Below are 13,535 nucleotides of genomic sequence, written 5' to 3' on the forward strand. Positions count from 1 at the left end.
ATGTGGGAAGTTTTGGGGGATTTTGGAGTTTGGAGGTATGTGGGAAGTTTTGGGGGATTTTGGAGTTTGGAGGGATGTGGGGGAGGGGGGGGGGTTGAGGGAGTGGATCAGTTTTGGGGAATTGAGAGTTCAGAGGAAGTTTGGAGGGAATGGGGGGAGTTTGGGGGGAATTAGGGAGTTTGGAGGGAGTGTGGAGGAAGTCTGGAGGGAGTGGTTAGTTATGGGGGTATTTATTCATCAATTTGATGATGTACCCATTTATTTGTTTATATATCCCTCTTCTTTTTTCTTTCTTTCATTCTTTTCCCCTCAAGGCCTGAATAAGCACATTGGGTTTCGCTGCAGGTCAGGCATCTGCTTAGCGCATGTGGTGTAGTGTATATGGATTTGTCCAAAGGCTGTGACACCTTGAGAACAGCGCTGAACTGAATTGAACTATGAGGGTATTAGGAGTTTCGAGGGAGTGAAGAGTTTTGGGGAAATTGGGAGTTAAGGGGGAGTGGGAGGGGAGTGGAGGTGGGGGTGGGGGGCGGATGACTGGAAGAACGCTTGTGGGGGGGGAGCGCATTGACTGGTGTCCTGGCCATAGCGTTTTTTTTGGGGGGGAGCGCCCCAACCCTCCCTCCGTCTGCCGATCTGACTACTGTCGCTTCCTTCCACCTTGCTTCCTTGTCTTGTTCAGTAGCCTAGAGCTGGCGCTTTGACGAGATCATGCCTCTCTTTTGAGGACGCAGGCTCTAGCGGCTAGAAGGTTGCCGATGAGGGAACGAAGGCTATGTGTGTCTCTGTCGCAGAGTGTGGTCCGTGCTTGAAACCAGCAGTAGAAGTGGTAGTGATAGTAGTACTATGGTGCTGTAATCTTCTGTAAACCAGTAACATCGCTGGCGCTTTTGTGTCCTGTGTGTGTGTCTGTGTTAGGAGTGCAGTGCTGAACTGGCCGCAAGCTGCTAAAAAAACCCCCCAAAAAACCCCAAAAAAGCTCTGGCCTGTTTCGGCGTCTGGCTGTTTTGTCACTGATACCCCCCCCCCCCCCACCCCCCTCTACACCTTCCACTTTCCCACCCCACCCGATCACTCAGTCGTGCTGCAAGTTTTGTGTGGAGATGAACCCTGCAAGGTGTATTTTGCTGAAGAGTTAAGGCTGCTTGTTGTATAGTCTGGTAGAAAAGAAACAAACAAACAAACAACTACAGCAGTTTTTCAACATAGTTTTTTTTGTTGTTTTTTTTAATTCATGGCCAGGACGACAGTGTTGTGTTGTTCTGATAGTGGCTGTGTGGCCATGGTGGTGAAGGGTGGTGACTGCCCAGAACCAATGCTGTAGGAATCAGTAGGCGGTGGGGTTTGGTTTGTTTTTTTTTGTCTTGATGTGTGTGTGTGTGGCATGCTTTTTTCGATGTGTTTGTGTGTGTTTGGGGAGGGTGTTAGGGTGATGGTTTGATGTGTAAAATAAGGCTGTGGCCTGTGTCATTGTTTTCATTGTGGCCGCTCTGCTGTTCAACAGCTGATGTTCTTTGTATTTGTATTTCTTTTTATCACAACAGATTTCTCTGTGTGAAATTCGGGCTGCTCTCCCCAGGGAGAGCGCATCGCTACACTACAGCGCCACCTATTTTTTTGTATTTTTTCCTGCGTGCAGTTTTTTTTGTTTTTCCTATCGAAGTGGATTTTTCAATGAAATTTTGCCAGGAACAACCCTTTTGTTGCCGTGGGTTCTTTTATGTGCGCTAAGTGCATGCTGCACATGGGACCTCGGTTTATCGTCTCATCCGAATGACTAGCGTCCAGACCACCACTCAAGGTCTAGTGGAGGGGGAGAAAATATCAGCAGCTGAGCCGTGATTCAAACCAGCGCGCTCAGATCCTCTCGCTTCCAAGGCGGACGCGTTACCTCTAGGCCATCACTCCACCTTCTTTGTATCTCTTCATGGTGTTGATGGTTGTTCGCTGCAGCTGTTGACTGTTAGGTCTTTTTTTCTTTTTTCCTTTTTCCTTTTTTTTTTGTGAAGTTTGCGGCAAAAAGATTTGATACTGTTGTGCTGTTCTCCAGTGTGAGGGTTTTGATCTGCAAGAAATTGTCATCTGTTGGGCCGTTTTTTTAATTGAGTGGAAGCTGCTATCATCTTATAACCTTGATGAGGTGTGAGGGTTTGATGTTAACAAAGAGACTAAAGTTTTTGCCGTGCTCTGCTTGGGGAGTGGTGTTGACGATTCTTCTGAATGACACCCGAGGGGTGTTGGATCTTGTTGGATAGTTAGGGCTGAGCCTGAGACTTGTGTTTCCTTAATCTTTGTACTGATGGGGTTTTTTGTTGTTGTTTTTGGGTTGTTTGTTTTTTCTAGTGTGTGTGTTGTGATACTTTCAGCTTGGTCTTTCGCCTCCACGGATGTCTGTGTTCTGTGTTAACACTGTGTGTTCACTGAGCGTTCTGTTTTATCATTGGGTGGTGTGTGTGTGTGTGTGTGTGTGTGTGTGTGTGTGTGTGTGTGTGTGCTGTTGTCAGTACATGTGTTCTGTGTGTGTTGTGTTGTCCTTGTCGACCTGTTGTTGTGAGTATGCAGTGCTGCATGTTCTGTGTGTTGGTGCATTGTTCGGTGTGTGCGTATGCGTGTGTGCTGTTGTCTGTAAACGTGTTCTGTGTGTGTTGTGTTGTCCTTGTTGACCTATTGTTGTGAGTATGCAGTGCTGCATGTTCTCTGTGTTGGTGCATTGTTCAGTGTGTGTGTGTGTGTGTTCTGTGTTTGTGTGTCGTATGTGGTGTCTTTGTGCAACGTCACCGAGTCTTAAGTGCATGTCCTGTGTCCATTGTGAGCATGCTGGTGTGCATTCTTTTTTCCAGGAAAAGTACATTTAGGGGTGTGTGAATGTGTTTCTCAGTGTCATTTGCTGTCTTTTCTAACGCCCATGGGGAAATGGGGAAGGGAAGTTGTGCAAGTTTTCAAATCCTTGCCTGCATTCAGTTGATGATATAGATAGATACCTGGAAAGCGCCTACACTGGTCAGAGACCAAGCTCTGAACGCTCTACAAACACTGGAGTCATTTGCACAACAGGCTGCCTACCTGGGTAGATCCGAATGAGAACTGCCGTTTGACGCTCATTATTTGTTTCCTCTGTCATTCAGTCTGGTTTTAGTCATGTGCATGCACACACACACACTCACACACACACACACACACTCACACACTCACACACATACACACACACTCTCACACACTCTCTCTCTCTCACACACACACCCAGACAGACAGACACACACACACACACACACACATGTAGTCGTGCACATTTATGACTGTTGGTTTATGTTTTTCACCTCCATTTAGGTAGCCATACTCCGTTTGCATTGGACTTATGTTGCTGGACTTTTTGTTCTCTGATATCCAGTCCAGAACTGGGGAGGGGAACAGGTGTGCCCTGCATGCAGATTGTGATAGATGGTCATTTTCAGAGGTGTTTGATACATACTTTTTGTTGAGGAAAGTGTTTAGTAAATGGAAGTATATTTCTTTTCGTTGTTGTTGTTTTTTTGTTGGAGACACATTGTTGTCCTTAAGAAAAGTCTTTAAGGTAAAAGGAAGTATATTCATCGCTCTTTCTGTTGAAGAGACTTTCTTTTTTTTTGTTTTCTTTGTTGAGAAATATCTTCTGTTAAATGGAAGTACATTTATTTTTGTCGTTTAGTTGAGAGATATTGGACATTCCCACCCTTTCACACATACACACAAATGTACAGTGTTCCTGGTTTTTCTGTTTGGGCTCTGACAGTTTCTATGTGAGTGTGTGTGTGTGTGTGTGAATAGTAAAATGTTGTTGTTCACCTCTGTGAATAGTCGAGTGTTGATGTTCATCTCTGTTAAAAGTTGAGAGTTGTTGTTCACCTCTGTGAAAAGTCGAGAGTTGTTCATAGTTTTGTTGTTCATCTCTGTGAAAAGTCAAGTTTTGTTGTTCATCTCTATGAAAAGTCCAGTTTTGTTGTTCATCTCTGTGAATAGTCGAGTGGTGGTGTTCATCTCTGTGAAAAGTCCAGTATTTCTGTTTTTCTCTGTTCCTTCCTGTTAAGTCTGAGCAAGATAATGACTGGCTCTGTGATATCGGTCACTTGGCAGCATTTTTTTTCTCTCTCCTCCTTTTCTATAGTTTTCTGTGTGATATTATGCTTTGAAAAAAACCAAAAAAAAAACCAAAAGAAGCTGTGGAATCATGATCATGGGTGTATTTTTTTTCTTTCTTTGTCGATAATTTGGATGCAGTCAGAATATTGTGTGGCCCCCCCCACTTCCCTCTTTTAATCATTTTCTTTTTACACAAGCTTATATTTGGCTTAAAAAAAAAATTCTATGATATAATCATGTGTTTCCTTTTCATTGAGGAGTTTTTGGTGGCTGTTGTTGACGTAGGGTGATGGAGTTGCTCATAATTCTGTCACTTTCAGTTCCATTCACAGGAAGTAAGTTTTGTGGCAGATGATACTTTTTTTTAGATTTTCAGTCAGAAGTTAGTTTGACTTCATGAAACTCCGTTACAGCTGGAAGTGTTTTTCACTGAAGATGACACAGTTATAGTATGAAGTAAGTCTCTTGCTTTCCACTCTGCAATGGATTGCACGACTTTGTTTTTAAGAAAGTAATTCAGACACACTTATGCAGGCAAGTGGAATCACTTATTGCTCAGCTTCATTATATCCAGAAACAACAACAGACCTTACCCAGGGAATTAAGAGAGTTGTCCAGCTTTTTGATTTTAGACAGGAGCTTTGAATGAATGGGATCGGATTTCTGTTTTGTCTTAACGTGTAACAGGTTGGGTTGTAAGTGTCTTTCTCTTATTAACTTTGTTACTTACATTGATTAACATTAACGATTTTTTTTTAAATTTATGGATCAGTTAACACTAACTGCATAGTTGTTATTGATTTGCGTGTTTCTTGCGGCGTGTGATGAAGTAAATCGTGTGTGCTTGACAGCCAAAGATTTTTTTTTATCAAGAGGCGTGATGATGTTGGTAATTAAGTCTTAACTAATAGTCTTAGCGATGGTTCACTGCGCTTTTCCGTGGTGTTTGTTAATTGCGTGTGAAACAAAATAATCATGGTGCTAGCACTTTCGTTTTCTGGTCATTCGCCGTTCATTTTTGCATTGTGATGGTGGTCGCAGTTTGTTTTTGTCATTGTCGATGATGGTTTCCCTTCTCTCTCTTTGTGCTTTCTCTTTTCATTTGTTTGAGTCTTTTCCTCTTGTTCCTCTGCTGCCGACCACTTCTGCTGCTGTTTCTTTGTTCATTTGCTTTATTATCCTTTTGGTTGGTCGGTCAGTTGGTTGGTCTGGTTGATGTATTCTTTGGTGTCTTCTATGTCTGTGCTCCACTGTACGTTCCACTTCTCTCCCCCTTTTTTTTTTTTTTTTTTTTTTTTTTTTTTTTTTTGACATATTTTTCTTTGTTGTTTTTTGGTTGTTTTTTTATTCATACAGATTTCTGTCTTTTTTTATTCTCTCCTTTTTTTTTTCTTCCACATTTTTCTTTGTTGTCGGTTTTTTTTTTTTCATACAGATTTCTGTCTTTTTTCTTCTTCCTTTTTTTTTTTTTTTTTTTTAATTTTTTTAAAATGATTTTATCACAAGTGTACGGTAGGCTCTCAAGGCCTGATCCGTGTTGGGTTTATGTGAAAAACAGACGTCTGCTGTATTTAAAAAAAATTTTTGATTTTATTTTTGATTTTCTATTTTATTTATTTATTTTTTTTTTATACAGTGGATGTGATGTTGTGTGTATGGATCAGTCTGCATGCTTTGACGCTTCCTTGAAACTGAAACTGAAACTGAACTTTACTCGCACTTTAAAAACAATTTTTTTTTTAATTACTTTTCTGTTTTGACATTATTTCTGTTGCGTTCTGTTTTGCTTTTTAGACCCCACCCACCTTGCCCTCTTCTCTCAGTTCTCTCCCTGTCTCTCCTTTTCTTTTTCTTTTTTTAATTTTGATTTGATTTTTTTAATCAACATCCTCTCTCTGTCTGTCGGTCGGTCTGTCTTTATCTCTCTTTGTTACTTTCTGTCTCTCTATGTCTCTTTGTCTCTTGTCTGTCTTTCTCTGTGTCTCTGTCTGTCTCTTTCTCTGCCTGTCTGTCTTTCCTTCTTCCTGTCTGTCTGTCTTTCTGTCCATCAGTCTGTCTGTCTCATTGTCTGTCACTCTCTCTCTGTCTTTGTCTGTCTGTCTTTCTGTCCATCTGTCTGTCTGTCTGTCTCTCTCAGCTGTCAAGACTCCCTCTGTCAATGTCCCATGCTCTCTCAGCCTTTCCCTGTCTTGTGAATCATTCTGTGTTTAGGGATGCTGGTCTTGTTTCTGTCTCTCTGCCTGTCTCTCCATCAGTCTGTCTCTCAATGCCTCCATTCCAAATAGCTTCATGAGGGGTGGGTTGGGGGGGAGGTGGGGGTGTGAGTCTGAGGGTGGTGGTGAGGGAGGGGGTAAGGTGGGGTTGGGGTGTGTGGGGGATCTTGTGAGAGGAGAGGGAGGGTGGGGGGTTTGTCGTTTCGTTTCTCTCAGCTTTTGTAGTGGTCAGATGTTGCGCCATAGAGTCTGTACTGCAACCATTCCTGATCCTGCTGTGTGGAAGTTTGGATTTGTTACAAAGTCCAAAACTGGGAATGTGGCAGAATCGTCTAGGTATCGGACTTCTGGTCCCATGTTCAACAGTGATCTCGGGTCAAGGCCCCATTTTGGCATGGTGCGGCGTGTCCTTGAGAATGGAACGTCATTCCAATTTTCCACTCTCAGTCCTGATGTCAGTGGGTAGAGCCGCCTTCAGTTAGGGAAGGGTGGAACGACGGAAGGACAGGCTTGGACCCTGCCTTCCCTATGCCGAGGCCTGGACATGGTGGATGTTGATTCCCTGCCCTTAGTGCCGTAAAAGGCTATGGTATCTTTAACCTTTGAACCTTTCATTCTTCTTTCTAGAGTCTGTGGGTTGTTTTGATGTCCATGTTTCTGTTGGACATTTTCGTGAACCACTGTGCTTTTTTGTCAGGGGTGTTGTATTGTCTAGTAAGTGTTAGCATACTCAGATGAGATGTCAGAGGACCTAGGTGTCTTCTTGATGGAATGAAACCAAACAGCCAGTCCAGATTGATTTCTGAGCTGTGGTATTGGGAAGGGTGGGTTCTGACAGTAGCCAGCGCTGCTGAAGTTTAAAAAAAAAATGTAGAAAAACAGAAGATTTTCTTATCATCCTACTGAGAATGATCTGATGGAAATCCACTGATCTGATGACTACTTATCAGTTGTTGTAGGGCGGCAGAAATGCTTTTCTGGTCTTGAAAACTACCTGAGTTGAATCTCATTCATTATGCTTGCTGTCCAGAGCTGACCAGAGTAACCTTTTAAAAAAAATTTTCTTTCTTTTCTTTCTTTCTATTATTGAAGCGGTTTTTTTTTTGGTTTTTTTTGGTTGGTTTGAGGGTTGTTGTTTTTTTTTGGTTTTTTTTCTGAAACAGATGTGTTGGTGTAGCATGTATGGATGAGTCCACATGCCTTGATGCCTCCTTGAAACTGATATTGAGTGCCAGCCTGTTCCCAGTTTGGTGAACATAGTCCTGGTGCATTGTATAATTATCACTATGGTTCTGGTGCATTGTATAATTATCACTTTATTTATTTATTCACAGCAGACTGGTGCTTATGTACGCTTTCTTATATAATTTTATTTATTCTTTGTTTCATGGCTGATGTGTGCTTAATTAAGAATGCTTTCTGATAGATTTATTTGATGACTGTGTAGTCTGGGTTCCTAGATCTGCGTTTGCCGTTGTTTGAATAAGAAGAAAAAAGCAAGGTGTAGATGTTGCCCTCTGTCTGAATTTACTCTTGTGTTTGTAGTTGTTTACCCCATGCTGATGTGGACTTTAATTTTTTTCATTTTTTAACCTCTTCAGTGCTGGGTGATATTTTCAGCTTGGTCTTCCTATTTGCCAGGTGGTTTTGGGTTGCGGAGGGTAATAATATATTTTTTTTAAAATTTGGCACGCAAACTACTGCAAAAAATTATACATGAGCCATGCTTTTTTTTTTTTTTTTTAAAAAGGAAAATGATCACGCTATCAAATCCTGATTGTTAGAAGTTCATTTCTATTATTGCTTTTATTTTTTATGGTTAAAAGTAAAAGATATCTCTCACACACACACACACACACACACACACAGAGAAAACATTTGTTTATGAAATATTGCTGGTGATATTTTGTCTTTTTTTTGTTGTTCTTTATTCATGATTTTGTCATTTGTTCTTCATTCACTGATTTTGTAATCATCAATGATAAAAACAAATTATAGATAGTAAGTTGTTTGTGGTACATTTCGTTTTTGTGGAACTGTTTGCTCATAAGCTTACAACCAGCAATAATGAAACAATAACCGTAATGAAGTTAGTTGTGTGGTATTTCTTCTCAGTGATTTTGATTGCAGAAAATAACTAATGTTCCAGTTTTGACTTAAGTTGTTGCCATGATTGTCATACTTTTTTTTTTCTTTTCTTTTTTTTTTTTTGTCTTTTGGAGGGGCAGGAGGGTACTTTTTTTCCTTTTTTTTTTTTTTTTGTCTTTTGGAGGGGCAGGAGGGTACTTTTTTTTTTTTTTTTTTTTTGTCTTTTGGAGGGGCAGGAGGGTATGTCTAAATTTTCACAGGAAGTTGATAAGTTATGGTGTTTGTCTTGAAAGTTTTGTTATCAGTTCTTTTAAATGTGGTCAGATTGCAAGGAAAGAGTCTTAAGATACAACAGTAAGTTTGTAATATAACTTATCATAAGCCTATACATGTTTTCTTAAACATACGGTTTTGTGCTTGTAACACCAGTATTTTCAGTTTTGATTGATTGAAAGCACAGATTGAAATGTTTTTCATTTTGCTTTGTACCAGTGTGGTTTATAGACTGAGTGCTAAAGAAATAATTGCCTTTTTCCCCTCTGTTAGATGAATATATTTTGAAGTAGAGTTTTTTTTATCACTGTTATTATGAACTGTTCATCATAATGCCTGCTTCATACACCAAGTCATTTTCTTATGAACTCTGTTGCTGAATATGTTTTTGAAGTGAAGCTTTTTGTTATTGCTATTTCATGGTTGATTCATGAAATACGTGGTTGGATTTTGGGGGATGAGATTTGTGTAGTTCAGACTGGTCTGTTACTATTGTGTTAGAGAAACTTTTTAGGGTATTTTCATTTTTGATTATTTTTTTTTCGAAAATGAATCGGAAGGAGGAATTCTTTATGTTGGTTCATAATCGTGATTTTTTTTGTTTGTTTTTTTTTTTTGGGGGTTGTCTTTTTGAGAAAAGAATCAGGAATGAATTCTATAAATTGGTTTTTCATTGCAAAAGAATTTTTTAAATAGTTTTTATCTGTTTATTTATTTTTCAAAGAAACACAGTGGAGAAGAATTCATTTCTAATAAAACAGCTTGCAGGGGTCTTGGGGGGCGGTGGAGAGGTGGGGTTGGGAGGGGGGGGGGAGGCTGAAACAACATCAGTCCCCCACCAGTGGAGCAAATGCTGACTTGGTATCACTATAGGAAGAATATAGTGTTGGCTTGGGCTTTATATTGAGCCCCTGGGATGAATTTTTCTCTTTTGTTTTAGCAGCTTGGAGAGATATCACCCCTTGAATGGCTGACACTCCAGGAAAAATCTTCTGTGTGAGAGCTGACTTCCTAGGGTGAATATTCCATCTGGGAGCTGACACCTTAGGAGTTATCTCCCATTTGATGGCTGACACCATAGGAGGAATCTTCCCTTTAATGGCTAACACCACAGCAGAAATCTTCCCTTTGAATCTACTGGCTTGCCTGTATTTGCGGAAAAAGCAGGAGTTTAACGTTGTCTTAAGTTAGGAAAAAGAAAAAAGACAGTGGCCATAACTTTGTGTGGGAAGGAGTCTGAACTTTTTCTCAGGGTGAATTGTACTTCTGTCTTCCATCTTTCTGTCCAGTGTAAAAACTGTATTCCTGGTGTGCATTGTGTTCAAGTCTGATGTAACCATACATACCCTGTGCATCTGGCCTACCAGGGAAAAGGCTGCAGACACAGTTTTTGTGACAAGTCACGCATGTCTGCCATTGATGTTGAAATGGAGATCGTTGCTGTAAATTATGAGGCAAAATTACCGGTACAAACAAAACACTTCTCGTAAATGTCCGACTTGGGGACCTGCCTTGCTGTTTTCAGTTTTCTCTGAAACGGGTCGGATCTGAGTCTCATATCAAACATAGTCATCAGAACTAATTACCTCTGTATCTTTGAAACATATTCCTTATTGAGATTTATGTTACGAATTTTTATTTCCGCTACCCAGAGTCGTTGCAAACAGTGTTTGATTTAGAAAGAGATAGGTATGGTGAACAAAAAAACAAAAAACAACAACATAAAAAAAAAGAGATATGTATGCATGCTGGTTGTTCCAAATCATTTCACAGCAGCTTAATGTGAAGAGAATGTCTCAAAGATCTTGTGCTTGTTGGTTTTTTCATTCCCTTGTCTGTACTGAGCCTATCAGAGGCAGAATCAGTAAAGGTGTTAGACTTGTGATCCAGTTTTCACCAACAATCAGGCTTCGTGGCCCGGTTTCAGCATGGCGTTGTGTTCTTGGGGAAAGGCGCTTTACTCTGATTTTCCTCAGTCCACTCAGGTGTGAAGGGGCACCTGGCTGTGGGTGGGAGGGTTAAAACAGCGGATGGGGAGGATTGTGCTTCACCTTTCTATGTCAGAACCCTAGATAGATATTGATAAATATCTATCTATCTATCTATCTATCTATCTATACATCTATCTATCTATCTATACATCTATCTATCTATATATTTTTTTTTTTTCGCTGCCCCAGTGCTATAAAAGGCATTTAACCTTAGAAAGGACCTTTAATTAACCTTAAATTTTACTCATGCAAGTTACGCTGATTCATTTCACACCAGTGTCCAACGTGAAGTGCATGTCATAAAGATCTTGTGGCTGTTGGTTCTTTCCCCCGCCCTACTCCCCCCACCTGTGTACACTGGGTGATGTAGGGTGTGGTGTACTGTGTCCCCGTCCCCCTGTCCTGCATGTGGTTGTTGGATGCTAACCATACGTATCTGAAAGCAAGAGGCTGCAAGGTGTTCTGCTTCACTTTTCCTGTCTCTCTCTCTCTCCTGCAACTTGCTAGACTTGCGTGTCCACCGTGGACCTTAGAGTAGTAGTAGTGTAGAGCTATCTGCCCGGCGTTTGTCGTGTCCAAGTCTTGTTGTGCTATACAGTTCTTGCGGTGTTCTTTCAAGTTGTAGAAATCTTGTCGTTAGTTCTGGCACGGCCTCGCTGAGATTGTTTAATTGATTAATAAACCATATATATCAGTTGAGACTGGCGGGTGTACTTGTGTGCTTGTTGATGTTGAAATTCAGTGTGTGTGTGTGTGTTCGAAAAGAACTGTTTCTTTCTTTCCCTCTCTCTCCTTAATTTCCTCTGTCCCTTTGCTCACCATGGCTTTCGCAACAAAGCGAGAGAGAATAAAAATGACGAAAAAAATGAAAGATACAGAGCACGTATCATGTATCTGAACGTGACAGCGAGTATGACAGCGAGTGTGTGTTGCTTTGAAAGAAGCATAAACTTAATGGCCACTAGGCAGCCAGTTTCGTGCTCTGTCAACGAGCCACACGCCCCACAACGCCAGTCTATTGTAGTACTCTTGGTTTTTGTTTTTGCATTTTTGTCTGCCTGCAGTTTTATTTGTTTTCCTATCGAAGTGGATTTTTCTACAGAATTTTGCCAGGGACAACCCGTTTTGTTGCCATGGATTCTTTTATGAGCGCAAAGTGCATGCTGCACACCGACCTGGGTTTATCGTCTCATCTGAACGGTTATCGTCCAGACCACCACTCAAGGTCCAGTGACTATGGGATTCGAACCAGTGCGCTCAGGATTCTCTGGCTTCCTAGGCGGGGACGCGTTAACCCCCAGGCCAACGCTGCAGTTATTGGCGAATGGAACTGCTGCTGCTGCTTCTTGTTTGGACGCGTTAACTCACTCAGTACGGCCAGTCCTCTCTTCTCCTCTACACAGACCCTTCGGATGTCCAGTGGGTGTCTGAATGACCCAACCTTTAGCTTCCGTCGTCAGAATTGTGGTATTCTTTGTCAACATTCACGTCTTCAGTATAAGAGCCTTCCGCTTGCAATATTTTGATGATGGTAACTGGGGTGAAACGCTGTTAACGTCGTCTCTTTCGCCGTTTGTATGGAGAGAGTTAACCCCCAGGCCAACGCTGCAGTTATTGGCGAATGGAACTGCTGCTTCTTCTTCGGACGCGTTACCACTGAGCCATCACTCCACTAGCGTCAGCAACGGGAGCGACAGCAGTGGCGAGCCATCACACACTCTTCTGCCGCTATCCGTTGGCGTATGTTGTATCAGGTCAGGTCAGGTCATTAGATCTGCTACTGGTAACCTGTAATCCAGTACAACCTGTTCAGGGTCGGGTTGCCGGCGACTAAACCGGCACTCCCACTGCTCCCTTCCGGGACTGGTGAGGCGGGTGGCTAGACACCCTTATGGAGATCCATAAAAGGGCGTCGGCTCAGGAGAGCCACGACGGCCATCTAGCTCCACTGTATTGTGTGCATGCCACACGCAGTTGGCCCCCGGGGTGTGTCTACCCATGCATGCGAAGTCTGGATCCGGCAGAATCTGCGGAAGAAACCTATCGGTTCAACGGAGAGGAAGGCGGTTACAGCAACGCACTGTGGAGTGCAGAGAGCAAGATGAGACGCCGAAAGGATATCTTGGTCATCCACTGCATCCGTGCTCATCCTCCAGTCGTCTCGACTTAGTCTTGCCACTGGAAATTGGTGGACCCGGATGAGAGAGTGAGGTCGACGTTGCGCAACTCCTCTTCACTTTAAACAAACTCATCGCGCAAGTCATCAGTCATCCAAAATGACCTTTCATCCTTCATCATTTCATCACCCCCAAGTCCTGTGGCGACAGGCGAGCGACGAAACGACAGGTGTGAGTACACTGGCAGTCGCAGCCGCAGACCTGCACGCAGGCGGCTCAGGCCATAGGGTCGTTCTTCGTCGACAGGAGCAGCGATGGAGCTCGGCAGCCATCTGAGCGTCTGAGCAGCCCTCTTTAGGAATGCACTGCTCACCTCCCTGGCATGAGGAAGGGGCTAGAAAAGGTGCCCTAAAAATTGCCTGCTCCATATCACCCTGGCCAGCATACCGCGGCTGGCGGGGACCCTACATCAGCGGTTGAAACAAAAAGAAAGAAAAGAAAAAAACAAGGATCGTTCCTCTCACCATTGGTGCTTGGAACATAAGGACTCTCCTAGACAGAGATAACGTGGACAGACCCCAAAGGAGAACGGCACTAGTTGCATCCGAACTCGCCAGATATAACATTGACATCGCAGCCTTGAGAGAGACTCGGCTTGCAGGCGAAGGCGAGCTCTGTGAACGGGGATCTGGTTACACCTTCTTCTGGAGTGGACGAGGAAGCAAAGAGCGACGTGA

This window comes from Babylonia areolata, chromosome 9 (genome assembly GCF_041734735.1).
Source record: "Babylonia areolata isolate BAREFJ2019XMU chromosome 9, ASM4173473v1, whole genome shotgun sequence".
Classification (NCBI taxonomy): Eukaryota; Metazoa; Mollusca; class Gastropoda; order Neogastropoda; family Buccinidae; genus Babylonia; species Babylonia areolata.